We start from the raw sequence: 25,079 nt of genomic DNA on the forward strand, positions 1-25,079 counted from the left end.
GAGTACAAATATGCAAGTCTTAAAAATATGCGTAAAATTTTGTTTTTCATTAAAATGCTAGCTGTCAGGCACTACTGACTTTTAGAATGCAGCACCAGAGTTGCCTATCTTCCTTAAACCCTAGAATGTACTTTAGCAATGAAAATTCAACTTCCTGCCTATCTCAGGCCTCCTTAGCATTCTTGCAGAAGACTTTTATTTTCACCTTAAAAGCTCTCCCTGTATATTTTATGACAATTAAAAAAATACAGTAGTCTCAAGTTATAGGCAAATGACATTTGACAAAATGTTTTCCTTATTTATAAGCAACCCTTTCACTCAGTGATGGTATTACAAAGATTGCTTCTTTTTTTTTTTTTAAACTACAGATAGCTTCCATTGCTTAGCCAGGCAACAAGATTTTAATTCAAATCTTAGTCATTTTCTGACTTCTTTAATAGGCTGAATTACAAAACCACAATTTTCTCTTGTAAATATAAGCACTTAACCTTTGTCTTTATAAGTTCACACGTAGAAGTGGACTCTGAGGCTTGAGAACCACTAATGCAGAGGTTCTCACGGTTAGCTGAATATTAGAATCACTTAGGAAGCTTGACAGAAGCCTGATGCCCAGGCCGCTCCCCAGGTCAACGACATGACAAATCTCTGGGGCGTGGGACCCAGGCATCAGTAAAAGTCTCCAGGGGATTCCAGTGTGCAGCCATGGTTCAGAAGCATGTTATGCTTTCATGGTTGGGATTTGGGTTTTTAATTACTCAGCCACACCCATGCACTAATGTGATGTGGAAGATATGTCTTCTCCCACACACGGGTATAGATACTTGAACGTGGTTAACTCAAGGCCAGGAAATAACGAAGACTGAAAGCTGGGCAGAAATCAGGAAGTGCTGCACAGGATGGGCTCTGTGAGCTGGGCCCTGGAAGATGCCCAGGATCAGACAAGACCAGAGGCGCTTCAGCCAATAGTGAACCAGGAATACAGCAGAGAGCACAGGACGGATGGTCTGGCTTGACTGACAGCAGGTTATCTGAAGTCTTGCAGAAAGAGAAGGCTTGGGAAGAAAAGTTGGGAATTAACTGTAGAAAGCTTTCAAGTATCTTTCATGAAATGGACTTTATGCTGTGGGTTATGGCGGTAGGACTGAGCACCTTTGAGCAGGGGAGGTATGTGACCGCTGGGGAGGGGAGAAGCCTGGACAGGCTTAAGTTAAGGCTCTGAGATGGGAGGGGCAGGAGTGGTGATTGTTGGAGGGCTTACAGAAGGTGGGCCCCATTAGAAGCGTACTCCGATTTGAGATAAAACACACTGGAAATAAATGCATTATCACAAATGAAATTTCTCCATAATGACATTTTATTTTTTTTTAATACATTTGAAGGACCAATTCACGAAAAATGAACAATACAGACACGAGACTTCTCATTTCACTGGGGATACATTCTTGAAGTTTTAAGAAAGCTTTAAATTCAAATACACTTTTCCCTCTCTCATTTAAACAAACATTTCTAGAGAAAAAATGGTTTCCCCATATATTTAAGTAATTGGCAAATTAATATTTGACAAAGAGAACATAATTTATATTTCCACACATATTTCAATCTCACATATAAATACATTAAATTGGAAAAACTAAATTTGAAACTACTATGAAAGTCAGTTTATTTTGGTAAGCATAATAATCTTTGGTTGAAAAATACCTCCTTGAGGGTTTCTAAAAATTAAGTACTTACAGCCACCCCTTGTTTCTAAGCAAGTGCTGCATTCTTGAAAAGCGTGTGAAAGTGGGTACAGCAAAACTTCAACATTTATTTCAAAACTCCTGAATTTATTCTGTTCAGAATTATCTTCCTAAAGTGCCTTGCCCGAGATTACAAAGAGAAAGACCACTTACAGGGCTTTACAAACATGTCCTTAGGGAGTAAAGGAATATTTACTCTGGTCCACCCTTGATTCCTCATTCATATCCTTCTCAAGGCAACGTTTCTTTGGCCCAATTTGTGCTGTAACTGAAAAAAGTAACTAAAAAATTGTGAAGCAAAACATGTAAAAATGTAAATTTGAGTTAGAGCAGCAGTCCCTCCTCTTTGGCCCCTGGCTCATTTGAAGGAGGCCCTGTCTGGTGTGAGGACAGAGAAGAGGGCTGGGATCTGTCCCACCTGAGCGTCAAGTGCTACTGAGCTCTTTCTTCTTTCTTTCCCTTTGCATGACTTACAGCAAATCCACAAAGTTTGCTTTTCTGAAATACGGGGCTTCATTTTTACTCTGTCCTTTACAGATGAGGGGAGGAGCCCTCAAAGACTCAGATTCTGATGCAACTTGAGGTTATCTGATGAATTTATTCCCTATAAGCTGCCTACAATCAGATGACATGTTTAAAGTAAGACATCTCTTTATTCAAGTGGGGAAAGAAAACCACCTATAGCCAGAATTTAGGGTGGACTCCAACTCTCTTAAAGAATGGAATTCTTTTTAAGAAAACTACAAGGCCACAGTGTTCACTTTGTCCTGAGCTGGCATTCCTGCTATGGGTGTTAGAAGTCCTCTAACTTTGTACAGAAGCATGCAACTGCAACTGATGCTGAATTCTTCTTGATTTCTTAGACTGGTTAATTGTTATTAAAAGGGGTGAAGAACAAATGCCAGACAAACTTTATAGTGTCTCTAAATCACCAGGAAGTTACAAATAATTTTTAAAAATAGAATTTCATTCTATTACTCTAAGAACATTTTCTGGTAATATTCTTGTTAAGGAAGTCAAACTTGTTCAAATCCCAAATGTGCAGTGTTTTTCTTTTTACTAAGGGCTGAAGTAGTGTACTCATAGAATAATAATTTTAAAAGTTTGAGTTATTCCAAGAATTACCAAAATGTGACAGAGACCTGAAATGAACAAATGCTGTTGGAAAAATGGTGTCAATAAACTTGCTGATGCAGGGTTGCCACAAATCTTCAATCTGTAAAAAATGCAATATCTGCAAAGTGCAACAAAGTGAAGAACAAGAAAACTGAGGTATGCCTGTATAACACTGTATAAGTTTAAGGTGTACAGCATGAGTTGATAATGTATACATTGTGAAATGATTACCACAATAAATTTCTTAACATCCATCACCTCTCATAGTTACCAAAAGTTTTCCTCTTCTTCTTCATGATCAGAAATTTGAAGACCTACTCTCTTAGCAATTTGCCAATGCAGTTTTCTTTGATATCCTAGGAGGATTGGTTCCAGATTCCCACCCCCTTCCCCTGCAAATAAAACTCTGAATTCTCAAGTCCTTTATATTATATGGCAGAGCACAGGCGGCCCTCTGTATCCAGGGATGCTGATGCAGAACCATCAGATACAGAGTGTCAGCTGTATACAATAAAGAATTACTAATTATTGTCACTACGCTGTACATTATATCCCTATATTCATTTATCTTATATCTGGAATTTTGTACCTTTTGACACCCTTCACCCAATTCCCCCATCATCCCCACCCCCTGCCTCTGGCAACCAAAAAGCTGATTTCTTTTTCTGTGAGTGTGGATTTTTGGATTCCATATATAAGTGAGGTCATTCAGCATTTGTCTCTTTCTGTATGGCTTGTTCACTTAGCATAATGCCCTCAAGTTCCATAAGCGTTGTTGCAAATGGCAGGATTTCCTTCTTTTTCATGGCTGAATTGTATTCCACTGTATGTGTGTATATGTGTATGTATATACATTTGTGTGTATGTGTGTGCGTGTGTATATATATATATATATATATATATATATATATATATATATATATACCTATATATATCTCACATTTTCTTTATCCATTCATCCATCACTGAACACCTAGGTTCCTTCCATGTCGTGGTTGTTGTAAATAATGCTGCAATACACAGGGAGGTGCAGTTATCTCTTCATAGGGTGATTTCGTTTCCTTCGGATATATACCTATTGTGGAATTGCTGAATCATATGGTGGCACTATTATTTTTTTTTTTTTTTGCGGTACGCGGGCCTCTCACTGTTGTGGCCTCTCCCGTTGCGGAGCATAGGCTCCGGACGTGCAGGCTCAGCGGCCATGGCTCACGGGCCCAGCCGCTCCGTGGCATGTGGGATCTTCCCGGACCGGGGCATGAACCCATGTCCCCTGCATCGGCAGGCGGACTCTCAACCACTGCACCACCAGGGAAGCCCCGGTGGCACTATTTTTAATTTTTTGAGTAACATGTATACTGTTTTCCATAGTTGCTGTATGAATTTACTGTAGATCTTAACATATTAATAGAATCAAAAGATAAACTGACACATGGGTTTGTGGAAAATAATTAGTGCTTCTGCACTGATCGACTGGTTGTTTTTTTCTGGTGAGTGGTGGGTCCGGCACCAACTTCCTTTTTCCTACAAGGACAGACAAGAAGATAGCATCAGAGGTGAACATAATTAAGTACAGAAATTAAACTCCAGAAGCACAGTTACAAAATGGACAATGAAAAAGTATTTATAACAGTAAGAGTCACTGAACTAGGAAATAAATGATTCTTTTAAAGTAATTTCAAATGTTCAATTAGTCTCACTCCAGGAACCCTTTTTCTATCCCTGTATTATATTTCTGATTCCCTCCAAAACAAGAAATAGAATAGCCTCATATACTTAGTAAATATTCCCTTATTTTAGTTTAGGGCCGGTGAGAAAGACTAGAGAGAAGTACATGTTTTCCTTAAATACAATTTTAATTCTGGCTCTGAGATGAAACCTTTAAAAAGGTAACAATTCCAGTGGTGTTCAAGTTCAGTAATGCCTCATTTACCCCTCACTGTCAAGAAAATCATGTGTTCTGGTTAGAGAGTCTCCTAAGTAACTGAAACTCACATCACACTTATTTTTTGTAACAACAGACAGCTTTCTAAAATCTATTACTCAAGTCCAGCATTGTCCATAGAAATATAATGTGAGTCACACAGGTAATTTTGAATTTTGTAGAAGCTACATTAAAAAAAGGAAAAGAAGTAGGAAAACTAGTTTTAAATTTTTTACTTAACCCAATACCCATGGATTGTACATTCCTTTGCACTAAGTCTTTGAATCTGGTGTGTAGTGTGCACTAAGTCTTTGAATCTGGTGTGTAGTGTGCTCATCTTACAAAGGATGAGCCACTTCTGACGTCCTTGGCAGCCACTCAGAGCTACTGACTCTGGAGCTGGAAAACGCAGTTCCAGTTCCTACTTAGGAAACTGACTACAATAGACAGACTACAACCAAATGGGGACCCGTCAGTTATTTACAGTATGCCTGCCCCAGCTAACACTTCAGGGTGCCTACCCCATGTAAGAGCTGACTGTGTTAATTTTGGAGACTTTCATATTTCTCTTGGTGAGGGAGGCATCACTATGAATGAGCACTGTCACAGCACAATACTTGTTATATAGCAGTTTCCTCAAGAAAATTGTGGAGAGTGATTCAATATTTAGGCCTGTCACTGACTCTTCTAAGACCAGTATATTTTTCTATTTTGAAGCAATACTTATTTTTTCTAGTAGTAATGGAATCTTTTTTTAAAAAAATAGAATTAAAAATTGAAATCCAATATATGAGAAAGATAAATAAGCATTAATATAAACTTAAAGAAACATTCATTTGATATAACAATGAAGCTCTTTGAAGATGATTAAAATGTGGAAGTGAATTACTAATTATATATTACCTTCAGCATTCATTAAGTTAACTTCAAGTATTTACAGAAAACTTGAAGCTCATGGACTTCTGAAAACTGCTTTTCTGCTTGGCTTTATCCTCAAAGGAATCCTTAGAGAACGAAGCAGATACGTAGGGCTGGGTAGGCCCACACTGCCATTCTAGTTGTTATGTTTGTCTTCCCCTTTGCCCCTGTGATCAAAGACACCACTTTGCTTTTACAAAGAAACTGCCCTTCTTATTGGCCTTTGTAGAATCTGTTCCCAAACTCGTGACTGTAACCTAGGGTAGTGCCTCACATTATAATTGGTGGGAAACATATCTCCTCTTCCCAAGTTTGCAGACACACATTCTGGCACAAAAGAGGAACGTCCACAAAAAAAAAAAAAATCATAAGAGAATACTAGAATAATTATATGTGACAAACTGGACAACCCAGAAGAAATGAACAAGTTTCTAGAAACATATAGCCCTCCAAAACTGAATGAAGAAGAAATAGATAATTTAAACAGACCTATAGCTAGAAGTAAAATAGAATTGATAATTTAAAAACTCCCTGCAAACAAAAGTCCAGGACTGTATGGCTTCACTTGGGAATTCTACCAAACATACAAAGAACTTATACAGATCCAGAACACTCCCAAAGTCATTTTATGAAGCCACCATCACCCTGGTACCAAAACCAGACAAAGACACTACCAAAAAAGAACATTACAGGCCAATATCTTTTTGAATATAGATACAAAAATTCTTAACACAATATCAGCAACCAAATTCAACACATAAAAAATCATACACCACGACCAAGTTGGATTCTCCCCAGGGACACAAGGATGGTTCAACATACACAAATCATTCAATGCAACACACCACATCAATAAAAGAAGTGGGAAAAAACCACGTGATCATCTCAATAGATGCAGAAAAAGCATTTGATAAAATTCAACATCCATTCATGATAAAAACTCTTACCAAAGTGGGTATAGAGGGAACATATCTCAACTTAATAAAAGCTATTTATGACAAACCTACAGCCAACATAATACTCAGTGGTGAAAAGTTGAAAGCCTTCTCACTAAAATCTGGAACAATACAAGGATGCTCCCTCTCACCATTTCTATTCAATATAGTACTGGAAGTCCTAGCCACAGCAATCATACAGGAAAATAAAATGTATCCTAATTGGAAGGGAAGTAAAACTGTCATTATATGTAGATAACAGGGTTATTATATATATAGAAAACCCTAAAGAGTCCACACAAAAATTACTAGAACTGATAAACAAATTTAGCAAGGTAGCAAGATACAAGATTAACATATAAAAATCTGTTGCATTTCTTTACACTAACAATATCAGAAAGGGAAAGTAAAAAAAAAAAATCCCTTTAAAAATTGCATCAAAAAGAATAAAATACTTAGAAATAAACCTGACCTAGTAGGTAAAAGACTTATATGCTGAGAACTATAAAACATTGATAAGGGAAATTGATGATGATTTAAAGAAATGAAAAGATACTCCATGCTCTTGAAATGGAAGAATCACTATTGTTAAAATGACCATACTACCCAAAGCAACCTACAGATTTAATGTGATACTTATCAAATTACCCATGATATTTTTCACAGAACTACAACAAATAATCCTAAAATTTATATGGAACCATAAAAGATCCAGAATTTCCAAAGCAATCCTGAGGGAAAAGAACAAACCTGGAAGCATAACCCTCCCAGAATTCAGACAATACTACAAAGCTATAGCAATCAAACAGCATGTATTGGCACAAAAACAGATACATGGATCAACAGAACAGAATAGAGAGCCCAGAAATAAACCACACACCTATGGTCAATCTTTGACAAAGAAGGCAATAATATTAAATGAAGAAAAGACAATCTCTTTGGCAAGTGGTGGGTGTTTGGAAAGCTGGACAGTCACATGTAAATCAATGAAGCTAGAACACTCCCTTACACCATACACAAAAATAAACTCAAAATGGCTTAAATATAAGACATTACACCATAAAACTCCTAGCAGAGAACATAGGCAAAAAGTTCTCTGACATAAATTGTGCCAATGTTTTCTTAGGTCAGTCTCCCAAGGCAATATGAATAAAAGCAAAAATAAACAAATGGGACCTAATCAAAGTTATAAACTTTTGCACAGAAAAGGAAACCATAAACAAAATGAAAAGACAACCTACGGAATGGGAGAAGATATTTGCAAATGATGTGACTCACAAGGGATTAAATTCCAATATATACAAACATCTCATACAACTCAATAACAGACAAAGAGTGCAATCAAAAAATGGGTGGAAGACCTAAATAGACATTTCCCAAAGAAGACATACAGATGGCCAATAGGCACATGAAAAGATGCTCAACATCGCTAATTATCAGAGAAACGCAAATCCAAACTCCAATAAGGTATCACCTCACACTGGTCAGAATGACCATCATCAAAAAATCTATACATAATAAATGCTGGAGAGTTGTGAAGAAAAAGGAACCCTCCTACACTGTTGGTGGGGATGTAAATTGGTGCAACCACTACAGAGAACAGCATGGAGGTTCCTTAAAAACCTAAAAACAGAGTTTCCATATGACCCAGCAATCCCACTCCTGGGCATATAACCAGAAAAAACTCTAATTCAAAAAGATATATGCACCCCAATGTTCACAGCGGCACTATTTACAATAGCAAAGACATGGAAGCAACCTAAATGTCCATCAACAGATGAATGGATAAAGAAGATGTGGGGTATATATATATATATATATATATATATATATATATATATATATATATATATATAATGAAGTACTACTCAGCCATAAAAAAGAACGAAATAATGCCATTTGCCACAACATGGATGGACCTAGAGATTATCATACTAAGTGAAGTAAGACAGAGAAAGACAAATATCATATGATATCACTTAAATGTGGAATCTAAAATATGGTACAAAAGAACTTGTGTACAGTACAGAAACAGACACACAGACAGGAAACAAACTTATAGTTACCAAAGAGGAAATGGGGGGAGGGATAAATTAGGAGTTTGAGATTAGTACATACAAACAACTATACATAAAATAGATAAACAACAATGTCCAAATCTTTGGTGCAGGGAACTATATTCAATATCTTGTAATAACATATTATGAAAAATAATATACAATTGTATAACTGAACCACTTTACTGTACAGCAGAAATTAACACAACATTGTAAATCAAGGATACTTCAATCAGCACTCCCTCTTGCGAGAGCACCAGAATCACAACTAACTGCTGAACAATCATCGACAGGAAGACACTGGAACTCACCAAAAAAGACACCCTGCATCCAAAGAAAAAGGAGACCCACAATGAGATGGTAGGAGGGGCGCAATCACAATAAAATCAAATCCCATAACTGCTGGGAGGGTAACTCACAAACTGGAGAACAATTATACCACAGATGTACACCCACTGGAGGGAAGGTTCTGAGCCCCACGTCAGGCTTCCCAACCTGGAGGTCTGGCGATGGGAAGAGGAATTCCCAGAGAATCAAACTTTGAAGGCTAGTGGGATTTGATTGCAGGACTTTGACAGGACTGGGGGAAACAGAGACTCCACACTAGAAGGGCACACACAAGGTAGTGTGTGCATCAGGTCCCAGGGGGAAGGAGCAGTGACACTATAGGAGATTGAAACAGACCTATATGCTAGTGTTGGAGGGTCTCCTACAGAGGGGTGCTGGCTGTGGATCACCGCAGGGACAAGGACACTGGCAGCAGAAGTTCTGGGAAGTTCTTCTTGGCATGAGCCCTCCTGAAGTCCACCATTAGCCCCACCAAAGACCCTGTAGCCTCACTCATCAGCAGAAAAGCAGATTAAAGTTTTACTGAGCTCTGCCCACCAGAGCAATACCCAGCTCTACCCACCAACAGTCCCTCCCATCAGAAAGACTGCAAAAGCCTCTTAGATAGCCTCATCCACCAGAGGGCAGACAGCAGAAGCAAGAACTACAATCCTGCAGTCTGTGGAACAGAAACTACATTCACAGAAAGATAGACAAAATGAAAAGGCAGAGGACTATATACCAGATGAAGGAACAAGATAAAATCCCAGAGAAACAACTAAATGAAGTGAAGATAGGAAACCTTCCAGAAAAAGAATTCAGAATAATGATAGTGAAGATGATCCAGGACCTCGGAAAAAGAAGGGAGGCAAAAATCGAGAAGATGCAAGAAATGTTTAACAGAGACATTTAATTCAGAAGAATTAAAGAACAAACAAACAGAGATGACCAATACAATAACTGAAATGAAAACTACACTAGAAGGAATCAATGGCAGAATAACTGAGTCAGAAGAACGGATAAGTGACCTGGAAGACAGAATGGTGGAATTCACTGCTGCGGAACAGAATAAAGAAAAAAGAATGAAAAGAAATGAAGACAGCCTAAGAGACCTCTGGGACAACATTAAACGTAACAACATTCACATAATAGGGGTCCCAGAGGAGAAGAGAGAGAGAAAGGACCCGAGAAAATATTTGAAGAGATTATAGTTGAAAACTTCCCTAACATGGGAAAGGAAATAGCCACCCAAGTCCAGGAAGCAGAAGTTAAGTCTAAAGTTAGCAGAAGAAAAGAAATAAAAATCAGAGCAGAAATAAATGAAATAGAAACAAAGAAAACAATGGCAAAGATCAATAAAACTAAAAGCTGCTTCTTTGAGAAGATAAACAAAATTGATAAACCATTCACCAGACACATCAAGAAAAAGAGGGAGAGGACTCAAATCAATAAAATTAGAAATGAAAAAAGAGAAATTACAACAGACATCGAAGAAATACAAAGCATCCTAAGAGACTACTACAAGCACCTCTATGCCAATAAAATGGACAACCTGGAAGAAATGGACAAATTCGTAGAAAGGAATAACCTCCCAAGCCTGAACCAGGAAGAAATAGAAAATATGAACAGACCAATCACAAGTAATGAAATTGAAAATGTGATTAAAATTCTTCCAAAAAACAAAAGTCCAGGACCAGATGGCTTCACAGGGGAATTCTATCAAACATTTAGAGAAGAGCTAACACACATCCTTCTCAAACTCTTCCAAAAAACTGCAGAGGAAGGAACACTCCCAAACTCATTCTATGAGGCCACCATCACATGATATCAAAACCAGACAAAGATACTCCAAAAATGAAAATTACAGACCAATATCACTGATGAATATAGATGTAAAAATCCTCAACAAAATGCTAGCAAACAGAATCCAACAACACATTAAAGGATCATACACCATGATTAAGTGGGATTTATCCCAGGGATGCAAGGATTCTTCAATATATGCAAATCAGTCAATGTGATACACCATATTAACAAATTGAAGAATAAAAAACATATGATCATCTCAATAGATGCAGAAAAAGCTTTTGACAAAATTCAACACCCATTTATGATAAAAATCTCCAGAAAGTGGGCATAGAGGGAACCTACCTCAATATAATAAAGGCCATATACAACAAACCCACAACAAACATCATTCTCAATTTTAAAAAACTGAAAGTATTTCCTCTAAATTAGGAACAAGACAAAGATGTCCACTCTCAGCACTGTTATTCAACATAGTTTTGGAAGTCCTACCAAGGCAATCAGAGAAGAAAAAGAAATAAAATGAATACAAATTGGAAAAGAAGAAGTAAAACTGTCACCGTTTGCAGATGACATGATACTATACATAGAGAATCCTAAAGATGCCACCAGAAAACTACTAGAGTTAATCAATGAATTTGGCAAAGTTGCAGGATACAAAATTAATGCACAGAACTCTCTTGCATTCCTATACACTAATCATGCAAAATCTGAAAAAGAAATTAAGGAAACACTCCCATTTACCATTGCAACAAAAAGAATAAAATACCTAGGAATAAACTTACCTAGGGAGGAAAAAGACTTGTATGCAGAAAACTATAAGACACTGATGAAAGAAATTAAAGATGATACCAACAGATGGAGAGATATACCATGTTCTTGGATTGGAAGAATCAATATTGTGAAAATGACTATACTACCCAAAGCAATCCACAGATTCAATGCAAACCCTATCTAATTACCAATAGCATTTTTTACAGAACTAGAACAAAAAATATTAAAATTTGTATGGAGACACAAAAGACCCCGAATAGCCAAAGCAATCTTGAGGGAAAAAAGCGGAGTTGGAGGAATCAGACTCCCTGACTTCGGACAATACTACAAAGCTACAGTAATCAAGACAATATGGTACTGGTACAAAAACAGAAATATAGATCAATGGAACAAGATATAAAGCCCAGAGATAAACCCACGCAGCTATATTCAACTAATCTATGACAAAGAAGGCAAGGATATAAAATGGAGAAAAGACAGTCTCTTCAATAAGTGGTGCTGGGAAAACTGGATAGCTACATGTAAAAGAATGAAATTAGAACACTCCCTAACACCATATACAAAAATAAACCCAAAATGGATTAGACGTCTAAATGTAAGACCAGACACTATAAAAGTCTAGACGAAAAGATAGGAAGAACACTCTCTGACAAATCACAGCTACATCTTTTTTGACCCACTTCCTAGAGTAATGGAAATAAAAACAAAAATAAACAAATGGAACCTAATGAAACTTCAAACCTTTTGCACAGCAAAGGAAACCATAAACAAGACGAAAAGACAACCCTCAGAATCAGAGAAAATATTTGCAGACGAATCATCGGACAAAAGATTAATCTCCAAAATATATAAACAGCTCATGCAGCTCAATATTAAAAAAAACAAATAACTCAATCCAAAAATGGGCAGAAGACCTAATTACACATTTCTCCAAAGAAGACACACAGATGGCCAAGAAGCACATGAAAAGATGCACAACATCACTAATTATTAGAGAAATGCAAATCAAAACTTATTAATGAGGTATCACCTCACACCAGTTAGAATGGACAACTTCAGAAAATCCACAAACAATAACTGCTGGAGAGGGTGTGGAGAAAAGGGAATCCTCTTGCACAGTTGATGAGAATGTAAATTGATACAGCCACTCTGGAGAACAGTATGGAGGTTCCTTAAAAAATCTAAAAATAGAATTACCATATGACCCAGCAATCCCACTACTGGGCACATACCCAGATAAAACCATAATTCAGAAAGACACACGCACCCCAATGGTCACTGCAATGCTATTTACAATACCCAGGTCATGGAAATAACCTAAATGCCCATTGACAGATGAATAGATAACAAAGTTGTGGCACATATATACAATGGAATATTACTAAGCCATAAAAAGAATGAAATTGGGTCATTTGTAGAAACATGGATGGACCTACAGAATGTCTTACAGAGTGAAGTAAGTCAGAAGGAGGAAAACAGATATCGTATATTAACACATATATGTGGAATCTAGAAAAATGGCACAGATGAACCAGTTTGCAAGACAGAAATAGAGACACAGATGTAGAGAACAAAAGTATGGACACCAAGGGGTGAAAGTGTGGGGGGTGGTGGTGCTGGTGGGATGAATTGGGAGATTGGGATTGACCTTTGTACAGTAATATGTATAAAATAGACAAATAATAAGAACCTGCTATATAAGAAAAAATGAGTCAAGAAAAAAAAGAATACTTCAGTCAAAAAGAGGAAGTTCCAATTCATTTCATTCAAAGACAGAAGTTGAGCGGGTTAAATGGCTTAAGACAATACATTTCATAATTTTTCAAAATCTGATTATATTTTTTGTTGGTTTCTCTTTCATATGCCAAAAATATCCTGGTCAAGGGAAGAGATAAATGCCTTTACAGAATTAATATTTACAAGTTGAAATTGAATTTCTTTAAAAAATTAAGTAAAATGTATTTTTTCTTCTGTCAAAGAATAATTTTCCTCTCTGCACTTAAAATGAACAGATTCTGTGATTATTTCCCATTGGGCTAAAAAATTCCCCCAGCTTTGGATTCAGAGCTGTTATAAGGTAGAGAAGCTAGGTAGCCTGATAAAAGGATAAGGGGGACATTACACTGTTGGCACCTATGTCAAAGCAACAGCCTATCAATTCACATTATTTTACATTAAAACAGGGAAGGTATGAGAAAACCTCAATAATCTAACACAGAGAGCAAGAATCCTAGTGTCCTCTTGGATGTCTACTGCCCACTTATCTTAGTTCAGGTTATTGATATCTAAATATTCATTGAATACTTTTCAGAAGAAAGGACATCTCTGAAAAGAAACGCAACAGAAAGAAGATACCTTTTAATGATAAAAGCAAACCTTTCTCTCATCTCTTCTAAGAAAGAAAGAAAATTTACTTGTCTGTGGCTCTCACCAGTTAGGTATTTGCTGAACAGAGGAAGGGAAAAGGGCTGAATAAAATAGTGACGTCAAACCAAAAGGAAGCAAGAGTGGCATAAAAATGGGATAAAATCAATGATAGAGGAGAAGGGAAGTAAGCTGACAATTAGGTTCATGAATTATGGCTCTCCTGATTCTCATTAGGAACTTGAAACAAGAATTTGGTGCAAGAAACTACCTTACCTTTGAGGTCTTATAGATCATCCAGCAGATAAGCAGATTCTATATTTGTGTGCAATCTGTTTAACCCTGAAAGGACTTAGCCTCAAGTGAATAATGTAAACTCTTTTTCACAGAATGAGATTGTATGAGAAAAAGTGGTCCTGGCCTCTAGCACCCTAGAATTTGAGGTAATACGCAGAGCATGTATTGATTCCATGTAATATTGTCTCAGAAATTGATTTTATAACAAGTCATACATTTTTGGATGTATCTTAACTTTTGCATTGAGGACAGTTTCTTTCTGTAGCACAGCTGTTTTCACCTGAGGGAAGATCTCTGTAAAACTTATTAGGTGACCTCCTATTTTTCTGGGATGGATCTAAATTTTATAAATGTGTTCTCTCAATGAATCAAATAATCTTTCTGATTTATTAGTTACTATGCAAAATGTTTTTGTAGAATTCTTTGAATGCTCAAGAATTTGAAAGCCAGGTAGAAAAAATTCAAATTAATGTGATGTTTCATTTTTCCCCCCATCATTACACTCTTCAGCACCTAACTGGCAACTATCTACAGCAAGTCCAAAAAACTTCTGTAACATTCATTTAAACAGACAGGTTAAATATTACAAAGTTTCTGGATCACTCATTATTAATATAACATTAAAAATAGGCTTAAGTTATACCAAATAGTAAATATCCTTTTTGGAAGAAAATAAAAAAATATATTTTGTCACGGGTAATAAGTATATAAATTATGGAAATTATTCTAGCAAACTTAGCAAACTCTCACTTATCCTGCAATAATTTACCTGGAGTAAAGAAAATCATGCATTTATGAAAAGAAAATTACTACAAATAAGTGAAAACATTTGTTTTCTTGAAACCACACAGTCCAGACATGCAAAACAAGTTTGAGCAGTAGCAAAGGAGAGGGCGAAGGCTGTGGATTCCAAGTCTGGAAAGTATGGTAGAAGAATTCGTTAAGAAAGGAGATTTGGCTTGCCACAACTAGAGAAAGCCTGCACACAGCAATGAAGACCCAACGCAGGAGAAAGACAGAAAAAGAAAGAAATAGAAAGGAAGGAAGGAAGGAAGGAAGGAAGGAAGGAAGGAAGGAGGAAAGAAAGAAAGAAAGAAAGAAAGAAAAAGATTGGAAGGGAAAAGGAAGATGTAGATGGAGCCCATCAGACCAATTGGGATCATATTCTATTCTTAGTTGAGAGCTAAGAAACAGAAAACTGTAGCAGACTACACTAACCTTGTTGGCCATTTTTAATCAAGTATTTTAAATGATGTTTAGTGATCCTAAAAAGTGACTACTACAGTACTTCTGTACTTTGGGATGGAGGCTGCAGTAGGGCAACTGTGTTCCCAAATCATCCTAAATACAAAATTACATCAAATCCATTTTCTATCCACTTTTAACAGCAATTTGGGATTATCTTTGCTCAGTATCCTGCTTCCACAGTTACTCCTAGAAATAGAGAAGTAACTGCATATATTTTACAGTCTTAAAGGAGTTTCTAAGGCAACAATAGCCGATTTGGGATATGGGGAAAGATTATGAACATTAAACAGTGTAAAGAATATAATAAAAATCTTTACTTTTTTTTAAAGCTTAGTATTACCCCACATCCTTTTTTTTAAGCATACATATTGATGAGGAGTCTTTAAAAAATCCAATTATCTTAAAGAGGATAAAAATTTGTCAGTAAGATTGATGATGTTTCTTCAAATTTCAAGAATATGGGCACATCAGTAATAGTCTACTCCTTGGTAGAGCACAGTCCAGGCCCAGCAGCATCATTACTTGGGAGGCCATTAGAGATGCACGATATCAGGCTCTGCACCAGACCTAATGAATCAGAATCTGCACAGTCCAGGCCCAGCAGCATCATTACTTGGGAGATCATTAGAGATGCAAGATATCGGGCTCTGCACCAGACCTAATGAATCAGAATCTGCATTTTAACAAGATGCCATGTGATTAATGTACATATTAGAGAAGCGCTGTTCTAAACTTTGAAAAAGAAAGGCATACCTCCCATGCATTAGAGTAACTTCAGCTATTAAAATAATACAGAACTTAAAGGGTAAGAAATGACTTCAAAGTCTGGAAATGAAACAATCCACACAAAGAGCATAAAGCTGAGCCATTCTGTAACACTGAATTTCTAACTGCCCATGTTCCTGTCATGAAAAGGATAACATATAACCAAAAAGATTTCCATATACAGTTGATCTTTGCACAACATGAGCTTGAACTGTGTGGTCCACTTACACATGGACTTTTTTCAGTAGATAGATAAGTACTACAGCACTGCTGGATCCATGGTTGGTTGAATCTGCAAAGGCAGAACCATGGATTGGCAGTGGAGGCGGGGGAGCAAATGTAAAATTATAAAATTGTATGTGGATTTTCAACTGAGCCTCTAATCACTGTGTTGTGAAGGGTCAACTGTACTTTATATTTTACCTCAAAGGCAATTATTAATTACCCCTCCCACATTATTTTTTGAAAACAATTTTTTTCTCAAATTATGCTACCACATATAGGATTAATTATGTTTCATTGGTTAAAGATATAATGTTTCCAATATATTAAAAAAATTTAATATGGCAATTTTTGGTTTTCTTTACAAAGATAATTTAGATGCTATGTTGTAAAATATGGGCTTTTTCTTAAAATTGAGATATAGCGTTGTCTTAGCTTTAGGTGTACTCAGAATGACTTGATATATGTAAATACTGCAAGATGATCACCACAATAAGTCTTGTAAATATCCGGCACCATACATATGTACAAATTTTTTTCTTGTGATAAGAACTTTTTATACTCTCTTAGCAGCTTTCAAATATGCAATACTGTATTATTAATATTAAGTATAGTCACCATGCTGTACATTACATCCCCATGACTTATTTTATAACTGGAAGTTTATAAGTTTTGCTCCTTTCACATGATATGCCAACCCCCCAGCCCCTTCCTCTGGCCTCACCAATCAGCTTTCTGCATGCATGAGCTTGTCTTTTGTTTTTTAAGATTCCACATATAAATGAGATCATATGGTATTTGTCTTTCTCTATCTGACTTATTTCACTAAGCAAAATGCCCTCGAGGTCCATGTCCATCCATGTTGTTGCAAATGGCAAGATTTCATTCTTTTTTATGGCTGAATAATTCTATTATCTATCTATCTATCTATCTATCTACCTATCACATTTTCTTTATACATTCATCCATCGATGGACACTTAGATTGTCTCCATATCTAGGCTAATGAATAATGTTGCAATGAATATAGGGGGGCAGATATCTTTTCAAGTTAGTGTTTTTATTTCCTTTGGATAAATACCCAGAAGTGGAATTGCTGAACTGTATGGTAGTTCTATTTTTGATATTTTGAGGAACCTCAATAGTATGAGATGATATAACATTGGGATTTTGATTTGTATTTCCCTGATGATTAGTAATGTTGAGTATCTTTTCATGCACCTGTTGGTGATCTATATGCCTGCTTTGGAAAATGTCCATCTAGATCCTATGCCCATTTTTAATAAAATTGTTTGATTTTTTACTACTGAGCTGTATCAGTTCTTCACATATTTTGGATATTAACAATTTATCAAATATATTATTTGCAATTATTTTCTGCAGTTCAGTAGCTTGCCCTTTCATTTTGTTCATGGTTTCCTTTGCTGTACAGAAGCATTTTTAGTTTGATGTAGTTCACTTGTTTATTTTGTTGCTTTTGCTTTTGGTTTGAAATCCAAAAAATATCATTGTGAAGATGTATATCAACGAGTTTCTGCTTATGTTTTCTTCTAGGAGTTTTATGATTTCAGGTCTTATGTTCAAGTCTTGAATCTACTTTGAGTTAATTTTTGTGTATGGTGTAAGATAGCAATCCAGTTTCATTCTTTTGAATGTAGCTGTTCAGTTTTCCCAACACAATTTATTGAAGAGACTCTTTTCCCCATTGTATATTCTTGCCTCCTTTGTTGTAAATTAATTGACTTTATAAACGTGGGTCTATTTCTGGGCTCTCTATTCTGTTCCATTGATCTATGTTTTTATGCCAACACTGCATAGGTGTGTGCAGAGAACACTTTCCTCTCTGAACTTCTGAGTAAACCCGGGAGGCTTTGTCTACTTGTCAAGCCTATACTTAGCCCTTGCCCTCCAGCACCTGTAGCTTTAAAAACATCTCTTCCATCACTTTGTTTCTTAGAAATGTGACTAAAGATGTAAAAAACTTCTACACAATTCAGAGGTGATTAAATTGAATAAAATGAGCTAAAAACCAAAAAAGATTTCTAGAGCATTATAATATAGTTTGAAACCACGGAGCATGGTGTCACCAGCTTTGTTCTTTCTTAAGATTGCTTTTGTGGCTTCATATGAATTTTTTAGGATTGTTTGTTCTACTTCTGTGAAAAATGCCATTGGAATTTTGATGGAGATTGCGCTGAATCTGTAGATTGCTTTGAGAATATGTTAACAATGTTAATTCTTCCAATCCATGAACATGAAATATCTTTCCATTTATTCGTCTTCTTCAATTTCTTTAATTAGAGATAATTTTCAGTGTACAGGTCTTCCAACTCCTTGGTTAAATACAGGTACTTTTCTTTTTGATGTTACTGTAAATGAGACTGTTTTCTTAATTTCTCTTTCTGATAGTTTGTTGTTAGTGTAAGAGATGCAACAGATATTTGTACATTGATTTTGTATCCTGTAACATTACTGAATTTGTTTATTAGCTCTATAAGATCTCTGGTAAAATCTTTAAGGTGTCCTACATATAATATCATGTCACCAGCAAATAGTGACAGTTTTACTTTTTCCTTTTGAATTTGGCTGATTTTATTTCTTTTTCTTCTCTGATTTCTGTGGTTAGGTATTCCAATTCTATGTTTAATAAAAGTGGCAGGAGTGGGCACCTTGTATTGTTACTGATCTTACAGGAAAAGCTTTCAGCTGATATATATATGGCCTTTATTATATTGAGGTATGTTCCTTCAATACCCACATTACTCAGAGTTTTTATTATAAATGGATGCTGAATTTGGTCAAATGCTTTTGCCACATCTATTGAGATGATCATATAACTTTTATCCTACATTTTGTTAATGTGGTATATCACATTGATTATTTTGCAGATGTTGAACCATCCTTGCATAAATTCCACTTGATCATGATGTATGATCCATTTAATGTATTGTTGAATGCAGTTTGTGTTTTGTTGAGGATTCTTTGTGTCTATGTTAATCAGGTTTATTGGCCATGATTTATTCTAAATCTTTAAAAAAATTGTAAATTATACCCTTAAAATTTTAATTTTTATGTTTAAAGCCGCTATTTTCTGAAGACAATGTCAATTTATACAATTAAAAAATCTTTATTGGAGTATAATTGCTTTACAATGTATTGTTAGTTTCTGCTGTATAACAGTGAATCAGCTATATGTATACATATATCCATATATCCCCTCCTTCTTGCGTCTCCCTCCCACCCACCCTATCCCACCCCTCTAGATGGTCACAAAGCACCAAGCTGATCTCCCTGTGCTATGCAGCTGCTTCCCACTAGCTATCTATTTTACATTTGGTAGTGTATATATGTCAATGCCACTCTCTCACTTAGTCGCAGCTTACCCTTCCCCCTCACCATGTCCTCAAGTCCATTATCTACATCTGCATCTTTATTCCTGTCCTGCCCCTAGGTTCTTCAGAACCATTTTTTTTGGATTCCATATAAATGTGTTAGCATACGGTATTTGCTTTTCTCTTTCTGACTTAATTCACTCTGTATGAGAGACTCCAGGTCCATCCACCTCACTACAAATAACTCAATTCTGTTACTTTTTATGGCTGAGTAATATTCCATTGTATATATGTGCCCCATCTTCTTTATCCATTCATCTGTTGATGGACACTTAGGTTGCTTCCATGTCCTGGCTATTGTAAATAGAGTTGCAATGAACATTGTGGTACATGATTCTTTTTTGAGTTATGATTTTCTCAGGGTATATGGCCAGTAGTGGGATTGCTAGGTCATATGGTAATTCTAGTTTTAGTTTTTTTGTTGTTGTTTTTTTTTGTTTGTTTGTTTTTTTGCTGTACGCGGGCCTCTCACTGTTGTGGCCTCTCCCGGTGCGGAGCACTGGCTCTGGACGCACAGGCTCAGCGGCCATGGCTCACGGGCCCAGCCGCTCCACGGCATGTGGGATCCTCCCGGACCGGGACACGAACCCATGTCCCCTGCATCGGCAGGCGGACTCTCAACCACTGCGCCACCAGGGAAGCCCTAGTTTTAGTTTTTTAAGGAACCTCCACACTGTTCTCAATTGGCTGTATCAATTTACATTCCCACCAAGTGTGCAAGAGGGTTCCCTTTTCTCCACACCCTCTCCAGCATGTACTGTTTGCAGATTTTTTGATGATGGCCATTCTGGCTGTGAGGAAATACCTCATTGTAGTTTTGATTTGCATTTATCTAATGATTAGTGACATTGAGCATCCTATCATGTTTTTGTAGGTAATCTGTATATCTTCTTTGGAGAAATGTCTATTTGGGTTTTCTGCCCCTTTTTGGATTGGGTTGCTTGCTTTTTTGATATTGAGCTGCATGAGCTACTTGTATATTCTGGAGATTAATCCTTTGTCAGTTGCTTCATTTGCAAATATTTTCTCCCATTCTGAGGTTGTCTTTTTGTCTTGCTTATGGTTTCCTTTGCTGTGAAAAAGCTTTTAAGTTTCATTAGGTCCCATTTGTTTATTTTAGTTTTTATTTCCATTTCTCTAGGAGGTGGGTCAAAAGGGATCTTGCTGTGATTTATGTCATAGAGTGTTCTGCCTATGTTTTCCTCTAAGAGTTTTATAGTGTCTGGCCTTATATTTAGGTCTTTAATCCATTTTGGGTTTATTTTTGTGTGTCGTGTTAGGGAGTGTTCTAATTGTATTCTATTACATGTATGGGTCCAATTATCCCAGCACCCCTTATTGAAGAGGCTGCCTTTTCTCCATCACATACTCTTGCCTCCTTTATCAAAGATAAGGTGACCATATGTGCATGGGTTTATCTCAGGGCTTTCTATCCTGTTCCATTGATCTATATTTCTGTTTTTGTGCCAGTACCATACTGTCTGGATTACTGTAGCTTTGTAGTATAGTCTGAAGTCAGGGAGCCTGATTCCTACAGCTCCGTCTTTCATTCTCAAGATTGCTTTGGCTATTTGGGGTCTTTTGTGTTTCCATACAAAGTGTGAAATTTTCTGTTCTAGTTCTGTGAAAAATGCCATTGGTAGTTTGATAGGGATTGCACTGAATCTGTAGATTGCTTTGGGTAGTAGAGTCACTTTCACAATGTTGATTCTTCCAATCCAAGAACATGGTATATCTCTCCATCTATTTGTATCACCTTTAATTTCTTTCATCAGTGCCTTATAATTTTCTGCATACAGGTCTTTTGTCTCCTTAGGTAGGTTTATTCCTAGGTATTTTATTCTTTTTGTTGCAAAAATAAATGGGAGTGTTTCCTTAAATTCTCTTTCAGACTTTTCATCATTAGTGTATAGGAATGCAAGAGATTTCTGGGCATGAATTTTGTATCCTGCTACTTTACCAAATTCATTGATTAGCTCTAGTAGTTTTCTGGTGGCATCTAGAATTTTCTATGTATAGTATCATCTCGTCTGCAAACAGTGACAGTTTTACTTCTTCTTTTCTGATTTGGATTCTTTTATTTCTTTTTCTTCTCTGATTGTTGTGGCTAAAACTTCCAAAATTATGTTGAATAAGAGTGGTGAGAGTGGGCCAACTTGTCTTGTTCCTGATCTTAGTGGAAATGCTTTCAGTTTTTCACCATTGAGGATGATGTTGGCTGTGGTTTTGTCATATATGTCCTTTATTATGTTGAGGTAAGTTCCCTCTATGCCTACTTTCTGGAGGGATTTTATCATAAATGGGTGTTGAATTTTGTCGAAAGCTTTTTCTGCATCTATTGAGATGATCACATGGTTTTTATCCTTCAATTTGTTAATATGATGTATCACATTGATTGATTTGCATATATTGAAGAATCCTTGCATTCCTGGGATACACCCCCACTTGATCATGGTGTATGACCCTTTTAATGTATTGTTGTATCCTGTTTGCTAGTATTTTGTTGAGGGTTTTTGCATCTATGTTCATCAGTGATATTGGCCTATAGCTTTATTTTTTTGTGACATCTTTGTCTGGGTTTGGTATCAGGGTGATGGTGGCCTTATAGAATGAGTTTGGGGGTTTTCCTCCCTCTGCTATATTTTGGGAGAGTTTGAGAACAATAGGCGTTAGCTCTTCTCTAAATGTTTGATAGAATTCGCCTGTGAAGCCATCTGGTCCTGGTCCTTTGTTTGTTGGAAGATTTTTAATCACAGTTTCAATTTCAGTACTTGCGATTGGTGTGTTTATATTTTCTATTTCTTCCTGTTTCAATCTCGGAAGTTGTGCTTTTCTAACAATTTTTTCATTTCTTCCAGGTTGTCCATTTTATTGGTATATAGTTGCTTGTAGTAATCTCTCATGATCCTTTGTATTTCTGCAGTGTCAGTGGGTACTTCTCCTTTTTCATTTCTAATTCTGTTGATTTGAGTCTTCTCCCTTTTTTTCTTGATGGATCTGGCTAATTGTTTATCCATTTTGCTTATCTTCTCAAAGAACCAGCTTTCAGTTTTATTGATCTTTGCTATTGTTTCTTTCATTTCTTTTTCATTTATTTCTGATCGGATATTTATGATTTCTTTCCTTCTGCTAACTTGCGGTTTTTTGTTCTTTTTCTATAATTGCTTTAGATATAAGGTTAGGTTGTTTATTTGAGATGTTTCTTGTTTCTTGAGGTAGGATTGTATTGTTATAAGTTTCCCTCTTACAACTGCTTTTGCTGCGTCCTATAGGTTTTGGGTCGTCATGTTTTCACTGTCATTTGTTTCTAGGTATTTTTTGATTTCCTCTTTGATTTCTTCAGTTATCTCTTGGTTATTTATTAGTGCATTGTTTAGCCTCCATTTGTTTGTATCTTTTACAGTTTTTTCCTGAATTTTTTTTTTTTAAAGAAGATGTTGGGGGTAGGAGTTTATTAATTTATTTATCTATTTTTGCTGTGTTGGGTCTTCGTTTCTGTGCGAGGGCTTTCTCTAGTTGTGGCAATTGGGGGCCACTCTTCATCGTGGTGCACGGGCCTCTCACTATCGTGGCCTCTCTTGTTGTGGAGCACAGGCTCCAGACGTGCAGGCTCAGTAGTTGTGGCTCAAGGGCCTAGTTGCTCCGTGGCATTTGGGATCTTCCCAGACCAGGGCTCAAACCCGTGTTCCCTGCCGTAGCAGGCAGATTCTCAACCACTGTGCCACCAGGGAAGCCCTTTCCTGAAATTGATATCTAGTCTTATAGCATTGTGTTCAGCAAAGATACTTGATACAATTTCATTTTTTTTATATTTACCAAGGCTTGATTTGTGACCCAAGATATGATCTATCCTGGAGAATGTTCCATGAGCACTTGAGAAGAAACGTATTCTGTTGTTTTGGGAATGAATGTTCTATAACTATCAATTAAGTGCCTCTTGTTTAATGTGTCCTTTAAAGCTTGTGTTTCCTTATTTATTTTCATATTGGATGATCTGTCCAGTGGTGAAAGTGGGGTGTTACAGTCTCCTACTATTATTGTGTTAGTGTCGATTTCTCTTTTATGGCTCTTAGCATTTGCCGTATGTATTGAGGTGCTCCTATGTTGCATAACAATTGTTATTTCTTCTTCTTGGATTGATCCCTTGATCATTATGTAGTGTCCTTCTTTGCCCCTTGTAATAGTCTTTATTTTAGTCTATTTTGTCTGATATGAGAATTTGTACTCCAGCTTTCTTTGATTTCCATTTGCATTGAAAATCTTTTTCCATCCCCTCACTTTCAGTCTGTATGTGTCCCTAGGTCTGAAGTGGGTCTCTTGTAGACAGCATATATATGGGTCTTGTTTTTGTAACCATTCAGCGAGCCTGTGTCTTTTAGTTGGAGCTTTTGTGTGTGTGTGTGTGTGTGTGTGTGTGGTATGCGGGCCTCTCACTGTTGTGGCCTCTCCCATTGCAGAGCACAGGTTTCGGACGCGCAGGCTCAGCAGCCATGGTTCATGGGCCTAGCTGCTCTGCAGTGTGTGGGATCTTCCTGGACCGGGGCATGAACCTGTATCCCCTGCATCGGCAGGCAGACTCTCAACCACTGTGCCACCAGGGAAGCCCTTACTTGGAGCATTTAATCCATTTACGTTTAAGGTAATTATCAATATGTATGTTCCTATTACCATTTTCTTAATTGCTATGGGCTTCTTTTTGTAGGTCTTTTCCTTCTCTTGTATTTCCTGCCCAGAGAAGTTCCTTTAGCATTTCTTGTAAAGCTGGTTTGGTGGTGCTGAATTCTCATAGCTTTTGCTTGTCTGTAAAGGTTTAATTTCTCTGTCAAATCTGAATGAGATCCTTGCTGGGTAGAGTAATCTTGGTTGTAGGTTTTTCCCTTTAATCACTTTAAATATATCCTGCCACTCCCTTCTGGATTGCAGAGTTTCTGCTGAAAGATCAGCTGTTAACCTTATGGGGATTCCCTTGTATGTTATTTGTTGCTTTTCCTTTGCTGCTTTTAATATTTTTTCTTTGTATTTACTTTTTGATAGTTTGATTAATATGTGTCTTGTTATGTTTTTCCTTTGAGTATCCTGTATGGGACTCTCTGTGCTTCCTGGGCTTGATTGACTGTTACCTTACCCACAAGAGGGAAATTTTCAACTATAATCTCTTCAAATATTTTCTGTCCCTTTCTTTTTCTCTTCTTCTGG

At 36.7% G+C, this 25,079-nt stretch overlaps 1 protein-coding gene across 2 annotated transcripts in view; it reads right to left on the minus strand.

Annotated features, from left to right (window-relative positions):
- Positions 1–4,066: 4,066 nt before the first annotated feature.
- Positions 4,067–25,079, minus strand: part of LOC132413508 (membrane cofactor protein-like) — a 54,808-nt gene continuing 33,795 nt past the window's right edge. For both annotated transcript variants that reach the window (XM_059995525.1, XM_059995517.1), the window contains one exon: positions 4,067–4,379. The gene's annotated coding sequence lies outside the window, so the exon portion shown is untranslated. The remainder of the gene's footprint in view (positions 4,380–25,079) is intronic.

This window comes from Delphinus delphis, chromosome 1, assembly GCF_949987515.2.
Source record: "Delphinus delphis chromosome 1, mDelDel1.2, whole genome shotgun sequence".
Classification (NCBI taxonomy): Eukaryota; Metazoa; Chordata; class Mammalia; order Artiodactyla; family Delphinidae; genus Delphinus; species Delphinus delphis.